We start from the raw sequence: 12,555 nt of genomic DNA, 5'->3' as shown, positions 1-12,555 counted from the left end.
CAGAGCATGGGATATCTTTCCATTTCTTTAAATCATCTTCAGTGTCCTTTATCAATGTTTTATAGGTCTCAGTGTATAAGCCTTTCACCTCCTTGGTCAGGTTTCTTCCTAAGTATTTTCTTATTTTGATGTGATTTTAAAAGCGATTTTTTTTTTTTACTTTCCCTTTCTGATATTTCATTGTTAGTATAAAGAAATGCAACAGATTTTTTTGTATCCTGCTACCTGTGTGCAATTCTTGATAAAGGCTTTTTCTGATTTTATAGGAGAAAAAACAGCACTAAGCAAAATTAAACATCTAGATTCCTATCCCTTCCTATCACTGAGGCTTGGGAAATGGGAAATATGGGAGTTGTTCTAAGTTTTTTCTCAGCTAGAGTTATTTCAGAAACAAAGATTAGAGTGAACTCCTCTCTTCCCTGCTCTCTGAGTGGCTTTGGGTACAAAGTTTCAGTTATGCAAGATGAATAAGTCCTAGAGATCTACTGTACAGCACTGTGTCTATAGTTAACAATACTGTATTGTACACATAAAAATTTGCTAAGAGGGTCGATTTTGTATTAATTGTTCTTATCCACACATATAAAACATAACAAATAAGATGTTGGGAGGAAACTTTTGGAGGTGAGGGATAGGTTTCTGGCATAGATTGTAGTGATGGTTTCATGGTTTTGTATTTATCTCTAAACACACCGACTTGTATACATTAAATATGTACAGCTTTTTGTGTGTCAATAGTACCTCAATAAAATGGTTAAAGAAAAAGAAGTGGGCGTGGGATTTGAATTTGGACCTTCTGTGTGTTTGCTGGTCTTTTTGCTATCCCCAGCTACCCCTCTTATCGTGGCTAATTCACTAGGAGTGAAACGGCAGAGAAGGTGTCCCTCTGTTATAGGAATTTTTTAGAAGAGACAAGTCCTGATCTATCTTATACCTTCAAGTATGTCAGGTATAGCAGGTGAGTCTTCTGAGATTTATGGAGGGTGGGTGTGCCAGGGTTCTAACGGTTCAGGGTGGGAGGGAACGGAGCCTTCAGTCTCTCACAGTACTGCCTAAAAATGGATATTGTCTTAATCATATTAGTATTCTCACCAGTTACTAAAAGCCCTCCTGAGGCTTTGGTGGCTTTGAGTGAGGGTTCTTTTTGTCCTGTACCAAGGAAGACATACCTCTCTGTAGAAATTTGGGTCAAAGTTCTAGTTCTCAAATCATGGCTTCTGGATAGGTGCTTCAGGGGTCCTGTGAACATTTGATTCATTTATTATTTCCATATTTACCCTAACCATTATATTAGTAAGAGTAAATAACGCTAGCTGCCGTAACAACGTTCCAAACCTTACTTGCCTAACAGTTAACGTTTATTACTTGCTATTCCAAATCTAGTAAAGTGTCCCTGGTCTGCAAGTGGCCTTCTACATGGTCCTTAAGGAGCCCAGGCTCCTTCCAGTTTGGGGCCTCATCCTCTTCTCTGGACCCTCAGAGTCCTTTCTAGCCAGCAGGCTGCCGAGGAAAGGGTTGGAGGGTTGCCTGTGGCAAGTTTGCAGGGGCGGGGTCTGGGAGTGGCGTGGATCAGCTCTGCTCACGTTTCACTAGGTAGATCTCACAGAAATGGCTCCAAAGGAGGCTGGCAAATGTGGTTGTGCTGTATACCCAGAAGAGAAGGAAAAAGAGATGACTTTTGCTAGGAACACACCATAATCATTAAAAAAAAAAATCTTTTAGAGCTTCCCTTGTGGCGCAGTGGTTGAGAGTCCGCCTGCCGATGCAGGGGACGCGGGTTCGTGCCCCGGTCCGGGAAGATCCCACATGCCGCGGAGCGGCTGGGCCCGTGAGCCATGCCCGCTGAGCCTGCGCGTCCGGAGCCTGTGCTCCGCAACGGGAGAGGCCACAGCAGTGAGAGGCCCGCGTACCGCAAAAAAAAAAAAAAAAAAAAAAAAATCTTTTAACTCTTTGGAGACCACAGCTTCTTAAAACATTGCCAGTGTTAACTTGTTTTAGTGAAGACTTTGAGAGGAAACTTCATTTGCTCTGTTTAATGATAGAATGCCCTAAAGTTGCCAAAAAAAAGAAAAAAGAAAAAAAGCTGTTACAAAAACATCCTCACCATCGGCAGCAATTTATCTGTGGGAGTCACTGTCATCACTCTCAAAAGTAGATACAAAGAAAATACGAAAAAAAAATTAGATTCTAGAACTGATATGTCTGCAAGTCATCTCTAAATCCAGATCACGTTCACCCAGAAAACTTCCTTGCTCTTAGTGACTAAATTTATAGCGTTGGAGAGAAATGTGATCTTATAAATTTATGTCAGTGAAATATTTCTCTCATCTGTTCTAGGTATATTGAGGTTGTATGAAAGATTTATCTTGTTAAAAAGGGTTCCTTTGCTTAACAAATTAAAAACAGTGCTGTCTAGTCTCTTCCAGCTCTAACATTTATACTGTCTATTTTTATATGCCATTGAAAGGAAGACTAACTCTTGATTGTATATAAATGGTTCAATGCAAATTACTAAAGTTGTTTTCCTTAATAGGAAAGTTAAGTTACACTAGAGAAACTCTCACACAGTGTGCTTCCCCAACTTGTCTTAAATCAACTATTTCTAGAAAACCCTAGTGGCTTGAAATCTCCAGAGGTACCTACCAGCTAATAGTTGCCACCATTTATTTGAAATTTTACAACTGAAATAGGCTTTTGCTTGTTGAGAACCACCCTCACCTCTCTTGCATTGACTGTAATGTCAAGTCAGGGATCTGTTAAATTAAAGAGCCACAGACCTGCCAAACACCAGCATTGATTCTCTCTGCCCTTAGATTTCTTCTGGATTAGGTTTGGATATCTGCTTTGGGACTTCTGGCTCTCCCACTGCCCCTTTAGTGGAGTAGCCCTCTGCCTACCTCACTCAGGGGCTGCCCTGGGTCTGAAATATACAGGCAGGCAACTCAGCCGTAAATTAGATGTTGCTGAGGCTGGTGGTGCTGTGGCTTTTGTGTTCAGGGTTGCAGTTTGAGGCGAAGGTTGTAATTCCTGTTCCCATGATGGCTGGCAGCAGCCACAGGGTTGCTAAGGGAGCAGCCACAGACCAGACTGAGATGGGAGTAAATGAACTCAGGTGACCCTGCCTGCCTGACACAGATGAAGCCGTTTGGAGCTGTGCCTCCACTGGGGAGTCCTTGCAGAGGGCCAGGCTCTCCTAGATCTACTGTTCCCCTCTACTGGACAGGCATAGGCGTCCTAGATGCATAGCGAGGACTTTTGAAGAACAGAGCGTTAGCCTTACAGAACTGAGCTCTGAGGAGGTCGAGACCACACAACTTATTCCCAATTTCACCTGCATGCAATTAGCCAGTGACTGTGATTTGCTCGGCTTGACCCCTGCTTGTACTGAAACTGGTCGCATCTGTAAGATCTGCTAGGTTTGGATTGCACTTGATCTGGTACACTTGCAAAAATTACCACTTTGGGTTTGAAAGCAGATGTGTTTAGATGAGAGACAAGAGAAGACAAAGTGGTTTCTGGATGCTGAAAAGGGCCTTGGCAGCTCTGAAATGATGTTTCCATTCAGGGCTGACTGTGTATGTCAAAGCAGATGCAGGAAAGTCCCTTAAAATTTCCCTTAAAATTACTATTATTTCAATAACATTAAACAAATAAATGAAATGCAAAAAAATTACTATTATTTCTATTACTATTAGTCTTTAATGAGCATAACAGTGTGGAGCTGGGACAGTGACCCTCAGACGCCTATCTTCTTTAGCCACCAATGTGTCCTTTATATCCCCTGCATCACTCCACAGGTTAGCCTTTCCATAATTTCTCATTTTCCCTCCTGTTTATTTTCAGTCTTTTTTTTGACCCACACGTCTGCAAAGAATGACAAACTTGAAATGCCACAGGAGAAAAAGAAACATAAAGCTATGGAATACACGTTTTACATGCTCCTTGGAGAAAATATAGAAAATTCAGATAAGAAAAAAAGGAAAATTAAACCACCCTGTTTGTTTCTCTAGATCTATCCTTCTCCATGCTGCGGTGTGCCTGGGTGGCTGACCTGCATCCAAAGGCCCCCCTTGCTTTCTGACTTCCCCTTGGGTTTTGCCAGTGTGAGTGAGGTTGGGATATTTATTTCCTCCCTGTGGGGTTGCTGCTAGCTGGCTGTGGGCCTTGATTGAAGGGCACAGCTCCTACCAAGCTGCCCCCTTAATAGAATGCTCTCTCTACATGTTCGGGAAACCACTTCCTATCCCAGCTGTACCAGTGTAGGCTGGTAATGGGGTCTACTCTGGGAACCCGTACCATTCTGCACCCATATCTTGCAAATAGTCCCTTAATAAACTTTCCTTAAATTACTTAAGGAGTTTCATCTCTTTTCTGCTGAAACCCTGGGTGGTACAATTATAATTATTACCCAGAGATAAGCACTGAGAAGCATTTTGGTATATTTCCTTAGCTAACTTTATTTATGATCCTGTGTATGGGCAACAGATTTAGTGTAATTCTGTATATGCATCTTTATATCTCTTTTCCCCCATAATTCCTTATGAGAGTGATCCCCTACTAGGAAAATCTTCCATACCCTAAATCATGATTTTTATTGGCTATATTTTTTTCCACTGTATGGGTATAACTTGAATTTATTTTAGAATTCCAGAGCAGTTTTATGATCTATCTTCTTTTTATTCCCTCAAACTTAGTCACTCCCTATTTCTTATGTGTGTTCATTTCACAGTTTCACTGACCAAAATAGAAGATTTGACTAGATCAGTGTGTCACCACCATTTCAAGGACACCCTTTTCGGGCACAATCTTAAGCCAAGTTTCCTCATGGATAATTAAGCCTATTTCTGTTCAATCCTCACTCACCTCAGTGGTTAAGTGACTTCTCCAAGGTCGCATTCTAGTCCATTGCAGAGCTGCAACTTGAACCCATGACTGCTGTCTCTAAATCCAGGGCTTACCTACTCCACTATGTTATGTTTACCAATTTATAAAACACAACCTCTACCTCTAACCATGGACATCACAGTTCTAAGTTAAGGAAGAAAGCTCAATTAAAAAAAAAAATGTGTGGTTCTAAAGAAATGAGCTATCAAGCCATGAAAAGACATGGAGGAATCTTAAATGCTTATTTCTAAGTGAAAGAAGCCAATCTGCAAAGGCTACATACTGTATGATTCCAACTATATGACATTCTGGGGGAAGGCAAAACTGTGGAGACAGTAAAAGGATCAGTGGTTGCCAGGGGTTGGGAGAGATGAATGGGTGGAGCACAGGGGATTTTAGAGCAGTGAAACTCTTCTGTATGATACTACAGTGGTACATACGTATCATTATACATTTGTCCAAACCCATAGAACGTATACCACCAAGAGTGAACTGTATGTAAACTATGGACATTGGGTGATGATGCTGTGTCAGTTCAGGTCCATCAATGGTAACATATGTATCACTCTGTTGTTATCACTCTGTTGTTAGATGGTGATGGCAAATGCGTATGTGTAGGGGGAAGGGGTAGAGGGAAATCTCTCTCTCTTTTTTTCCTCTAAAAACCTAAAACTACTCTAAAAAGTAAAGTCTATTTTTAAAAATGTGTTGTTCTTTTAAAATAGGCATAGTATTAGGTTTTAGTGCCAACAGATTTGCCATGTCTGACTCGTTTTCCTTTAAGAAAAACGACCAGATTTCCCCTTTTATCACAAATGTCTGCAGTAAATTGACGTTCCTATCTCTGGGGCTTTCCCCACTGGCAACCAGTTTTCCTATTGTTATTTTAAAGCAGCTTCAGCACTGGTGTCCTGTATTCAGGTAATGTGGACACACGATCAATTATAAAATATATCTAGTTTTAAGGATGTTTTCCTGCTGGGGAGTTTCATACCCGAGTCTTATAGTGAAGATATAAGAGATCATTTTTATCTAAAGCCTTGGAGATTTAGAGGAATAAACTAGAAGCTTAACTTGAGACTTTCAAAATCCTAAAGTCTATTCAGGCATCCATCAGACATGACAGGATGATTATATTACCTCCAGAATTAGATGTAGGACTATATGCATGTTGGATGGAATTAATCTGACTCTCAATTCCAATGTACACTAAGTATATCTTTTCTCCAATATATCAACAAGTATGCAAACTTAAAAAAGTCAGAACTCTGAAATGCTTATGCATTAATTTCTCTTTGTTGAAACAGTTTAAGGAAATATTCTTTGTTAGAAAGGATCATAATGAACATATGTGGATAGGTTGCCCTGTTGGTTGCTTAAAAACTCACAATTGAGACCGTAATGTAAACAAGAGTCTTTATGTGCACATTTTCTGAGACTGGGTGAGTTAAGAAATGCATAAAGGATCAGTGACTAATTTGCAAGGTGTGAGTCCTATTGTGTATATTGACTATTTGTACTTCTAGAGTCCCCTTTCTGTTGATCAGGGATTATGGCAATTATGTTTTGGAAATTTGATCACCTCCTGGTTTGTAAAATCAGGTTTCCCTGGGCACAGAGTTTTGTTTTTTCCCTTTGTCTTTTGAGATAGATTCATAGGCAGCTCTTGTATTTACATGAAAGGGGGAGGAGAGAGATGGAGATGTGATCAAATTGAATTATCCGAAAATCATTTCTATTTGGATTTAAAATTCATTGGTTTTTTATTTTTAATAAAGTTATTTATTTATATTTGGCTACATTGGGTCTTCATTGCTGCATGTGGGCTTTCTCTAGTTACAGCGAGTGGGGGCTTCTCATTGCGGTTTCTTCTCTTGCTGTGGAGCAGGGGCTCTAGGTGAGCAGACTTCAGTAGTTGTGGTTCGTGGGCTCAGTAGTTGTGGCTCGCGGGCCTAGAGAGCAGGCTCAGTAGTTGTGGCACATGGGCTTAGTTGCTCCGCAGCATGTGGGATCTTCCCGGACCAGGGATCGAACCCGTGTCCCTTGCATTGGCAGGCGGATTCTTAACCACTGCGCCGCCAGGGAAGTCAAGAATTCATTGTTTATTTTTAGATAGAAGATATACTGTCTTACCTCATTTTCCTTGGGCCAATTTAAGAATTATATTACATAAGCATACAGTGGTAAAAGGCAGCAGAGGCATTTCTGAAGCATGCAGGGTGAGGAGAATGAGATTTAAATTTTATGGCCATTGCCATATTGCTCATACATGCTTAGATAACTCAGTTCTGTACTTTGTGCTCACAGTGCTGTCTTTTTTACCAGTCGTATATTAGATAAGGAATAAAATAAACAAGATTCCATTTCTGCCATCAATTTCCTATGTGCTCAGTGTAGACTGGGAGTGACCAACTATACTTGTTTGCCTGGGACTGAGAGGTTTCCAAGGATGTAAGGTTTTCAGTTTTAAAACTAGGAAAAGTCGTTCACTTTAGCTCAAGGGAGTAACTGTGGATAGGGGGTGGATGCGTTCTCCCGGTGACCTAGGCCAGGTGTATAATGCGAGGTAGAGAACCTTGGGGACAGTGAGCAAAAATAGTGGTTAAGGAAAGGACTAGAGCAGAGTTAAGTAGAGAGGCTGAAGTTAACAGCCAAGCCAAAGTTTTAGGGAGTGAGGGGCGTCCTTGTGTAGAGCCAAAAGAAATGAGAACAAGCTACACCCATTCTAGGTGCATAATGAGGATTGCTGCCCCCAGGAATTCAGCGGAGCTGGCTTCTATCGCGGTCTTCTCATTTGATTCCTTCTGCTGCAGGGATGGGCGTGTCCAGACACTTAACAAAGCCAGCAGAGGAAGCCAGCACTGTCCTTTAGGGCAGTAGGCTGTCTCCATCCTAGCCAAGGGATAAAGTAAATATTTCATCCTAATAATGAACTCTAGTTTCTTATTTTCATTTTTAAAAAGTGCTGAGTATTTTATTTTATGACCGTACAGGAGAACTGAGTGGTATTATGTGACACTCCAAAATGCATTCCCTAAAAGTTAACCTCCCATGGATGAGGTGGTCTGGCTGATGATGGTGGCCTGTGATTTTGCTGTACTCTTTCTCCATGAGGAGAAGAGAGGCTCAGACTCCTTTCTGGGTCTGCATGGGTAGGATGCCTGTCCAGCCCCAATGTAGTGCGCTTGCCTCTTTCCATCTGTGGGGAGGAGATGTGTTGCCCTAACCCGTGGTACTTTTTCTCAGCATACTATATTAATGAATTCAGAAACTTTAAAAGTGGGAATATTTGAATGCAGAGAAAATAGGAGGAGGGAAAGAATGATGAGTCCAGGAGTGACTCCACAAAAATATATGCTGCGAGGTTCTGCATGATGAACAAACAAAGGCCACAAGTCTCTGTGCCCAGAGAGAAATACAGTCTATTATATGAGTCAGTGTTCATAAAAAATGAAGAGAAGTACAACACTTCTTTGTACCAAAGCAAGAGGGCACTTTTTTCCAGGGGGTCTTCTTAGGGAGAACACTTTGAAATATAATGAATAACATTCTCAATAGTATCTTGATAGGAATTTCATAGATGTGTTTCCCATAATGTTCCTCAAATAAAGGCTAATGGTGTCATTCCACAGTTCAATTTAACAAAATTCCTATCTTAAATTTTTTTTTACAGAACAAAGTGAACTATAGATATATATACATTTTAAACCTAAAATAAATAAAATTCATCAAAATAGGGAAAGAACTAAATGAGACCATCTAGATATGAAGATCTCTACTGGCTTGGATCACTCCAAAGATAGATTTTAGAGTGTGCAGAGGAATGTCTGGATTTTCTATCCTTCAGGCAGTGCTCCATAATGATGTTTCCCGAGCAAGCATTTGAGGTACTGAAAGCAATGAGTTTGATGAGATTCTGCCTGACAAATACCTCCTGGAATGCACACTCCTCTGTGGCCAATTATGTCTAGAACCCATCAAACAGAATTCCTCAGGCAAATGTTGAGAATTCAAATATGGATGCCACCTGAGTAGAGGCCTTTTATGGGCCAAGGAGGGGTTGTGACAGAGCCAAAGCTCTCCTTACAATCCTGGTTCTGTTCCAACACATGGCTGAATGGAAGGGCTCTAACATTCTATATCTGTAGAGCAGTATGTTAAGAATGTAAGTATGTAAGAACGTTTATGTAAGCTCTCAGTCATGGAGAACTGAGGTCCTTTTATGGGTAGGCCTCAGATAAATCTCTTTGGCTTCATTTTGACACTGTTCTCAAAACTGTCTTAGAATGGTACCTGGAATCTCTGCTTTTCAGAACTCTCTCTTTTCTTTTTTTTTCTCCCTCCTTTCTTATCTCCCTCCCTGTCTCCTTCCCTCCATCCATTCTTCCTTCCTGCCTCCCCAACCCCTTCTCCTTAATTCATATCTAAATCGAAAGACTCAGAGCTTGAAAGCAAAATTCTATTTGTCTTCTCCACCTGCTTCTCAGCCTGTCAGGGGACCCACAGCTCCAATTTCTCAAAGAGTTTCCACGACTTTCCTTAGGGAAATTTTTTTTTAATTTATTTATTTAATTTATTTACTTTTGGCTGCATTGGGCCTTCGTTGCTGAACGCAGGCTTTCTCTAGTTGTGGCGAGCGGGGGCTACTCTTTGTTGTGGTGCGCGGGCTTCTCACTGCGGTGGCTTCTCTTGTTGCAGAGCACGGGATCTAGGCGTGCGGGCTTCAGTAGTTGTGGCACGCGGGCTTAGTTGCTCCGTGGCCTGTGGGATCTTCCCAGACCAGGGCTCGAACCCGTGTCCCCTGCATTGGCAGGTGGATTCTTAACCACTGCGCCACCAGGGAAGTCCTCCTTAGTTAAATTTTGACCCATATTTTCACACAGTTGTTTCTTAATAAACACGTAGGAACACAAACATAACTGTTTATATAATTTATTTCAGTCCAGTTACTCTGATTCTAGATAGTCTGAAGACATCCCCAAATTCAGAATGGTTTGGGAGTGAAGTAAACTGTGTTATTATATTCTGTCTTTGACAGGTTTCAGAAGGAGAATTGGACAGTATAGGAGTTATATGCTCTTGTTAGTAACTTTATGTCGGGATGCTAATCACATTGTATGCAATCTCCTATTGATTTTTCTAATGTTTTTTATAATCCTTACAAGCTGTATATTTCCATTTTATTGGTGAAAAATTGATATATGGGAAAATATTTTTAGTTTGGGAGTTTTCCAGAGTTAGAGATTTTTTTAATCTTATGAGCTATGAGACATTTTCTTTACATTGCAATTTTTCAGTAACTGTTTTAGTGATACTCCCTATTTTGTGTCTAAATTTGTTAAGAGACATACTCTTAAGAGCACTGTTGACCAGATTTCTGGCGTTCTACTGATAACCTTGAAGCTGACCTCTTTTCTGTTACAGAATTTCCATTTGGCAGTTAATACAGCCGAAATGTCATTTTCCATATCAACAGAGTCTTTCACTTCTTTGGCATTTCTAGCTACTATTTTTTTTTAAATGATGTCTTTGGGGTAGATCCATTTATTCTGGATCTTAAATATCAAGGTTTCAACATTTGTCCTTTTAGAGACTGTGTCACGAGGCTGAACTCTAATACTTGAAAACGGTTAGCGTTAAATACTTTACAACTGTTTGGATAGTTTATCACCTGCTCTGCTTCCAGCTGGTTCTAAACATTCAGGTATTTAGTACCTGACTCTGCATCAAAATGTTCTGAAATATTTTAGTAACTAAACAAACCGTGCAATGAGGAAGAGGTTCAAACAACTAGCTTGTGGTTATGGTTGTCAAGGAAACCATTTCCTTATATAATGTTTGACAGCAGCCCTGTTTTTTTGTTTTTTGTTTTTTTTTGTTTTTTTTGTTTTTTTTAATACTATAAAATCAAAACTTATCTAGTAGTGTGGAGAAGTAAGTGTACAATGAAATGAGCCGCAAGCCAACTGGAAGTAACGAGAATGTACTAGATGCAAAATGCTAGATATTAATTGATATATTGTTTGTTTGATAATATAAATATGAAATTCAAGAGGGATAATATGTTGAAAGTGTGGTAGAAGGGGAGTGGGAGTAAAATGTCCTCGTTGAAAGAAGTTCAAGGTCCCACTATGTTCTCAAAATATACTGTGTGCATTTTTAGGGGAAGCGTTTCATTTAATGAACAGGTGATCCCATCTTTGCCAAACACAAATTCAAGGGATGGAATTTTAAACAGATTTGATTACATAATTAGTTGGAGATTTGAATGCATTGCTCAGGGATAGACTAGACTGCTAGAGGCTACAGGGGCTGCAGGAAATGGAGAGCCTATTTTGGGGATTCGTCCAGTTTATGCTGGGTTTTGCTTTAAAGGGAAAGAGAGAGTTGTGGAACACAGTGATGCTAAAACTCCTTATAGGAAAAAAAAAAGATCCTAGAATGTTGATAATGGATGAAGTATATTTTTAAAGCCTTGTCTCAAGGCCTATACATGTAAAACAAGACCCTAAAGGGAAGAAGATGGTGCTGGTTTGGACACTGTAGTTTTTGATTCTGCAATGTTGGGTTCGCATGTATAAATTGTCAGCCTAAAGTGTGACAAGATGATAAGAAAGGTGAATTGTAAAGTGAGTGACTTTACAGAGACAAGGAGTACATTGAGCCTCATTTGAAGCTATTCAACCTATGAAAAGGAGTATATTATTTAAGAGATATCTGATTTGAAATGTTGAGAGTCAGATGAAAGTCCAATTGGAAGAGACAATTTCTGAATAGATTCTGACGTCTAGAAGAAATTGTTTCTTTCTTGATTGAGCAATGTCTTTCCTTATTTTATAAGCTAATTATACTATGTATGTACATTTAAAAATTAATTTATACCTCTCCCCTCCTTTACCTTTGATGTATAAAAGTAACTGCAGCATATGATACAGTAAAACACTCACTCTTTTTTCTTTGCAACTTGCCACAAAGGAAATGTTTGGATGACTTAAGATGTCCAAAGATAAAGCTGGCCCATAATTGCTTGTGGCCTCACATTTAAGTATATTTTATTTCTAAAAGACTGTGAAATACTTATCTCACCGCCCAACACACTGTTTTCGTAAGTCGTTTCGTACAAAAGAATAGGAAAAGAAAACAGAATGAGTATATTTTAAGGACATGATAACTGACCTAATAAAGGAGAATGCTTATAAGCAAGTTAATGGTAATGAACTGGAGGAGGAGAATAAGGTGTCATGGAGTTAGCTTCAGATCCCTGTGGCATTTTAGTTTGTATAAAAAGGTCCTAACCTAGTGCTTAACATGTAGGTGATTAATATTTCCTCTACTATTACCATACCTCCTAGCACGGCCAACCATAATTTTCAGATTTCTTATCTTTCATATTCTCTTAGAGTTTCCATTTTTCAATTAGTCAGTCTAGAAGCATGAGTATGGGGAAAAATGGTGAAATGTATGAAAATCATATATGAACTTTAGTTAAAAGGAAAGGAGGGCATGCATTTAAAGGGCTGTCACATAGAAGGAGAATTTAACCTATTCTCTGTGGCTTTCATAGACGGAACTAGGATCCGTGGGCAGAAGATATATCAAAGTAGACATTAAGTTCTCAGAGTTGCTAAAAATGGACTAGGCTGCTTTAATATGCGGAGGACTCACCATTAT

At 39.8% G+C, this 12,555-nt stretch overlaps 1 protein-coding gene across 11 annotated transcripts in view; it reads left to right on the top strand.

Annotated features, from left to right (window-relative positions):
• Positions 1-12,555, top strand: part of HMCN1 (hemicentin 1) — an 883,583-nt gene that overhangs the window by 215,342 nt on the left and 655,686 nt on the right. The gene's annotated exons all lie outside the window — the stretch shown is intronic.

Source organism: Stenella coeruleoalba, assembly GCF_951394435.1.
Source record: "Stenella coeruleoalba genome assembly, chromosome: 1".
Classification (NCBI taxonomy): Eukaryota; Metazoa; Chordata; class Mammalia; order Artiodactyla; family Delphinidae; genus Stenella; species Stenella coeruleoalba.
Note: the sequence above shows the minus strand (reverse complement) of the source record. Positions and strands in the feature narration are given on the sequence as shown.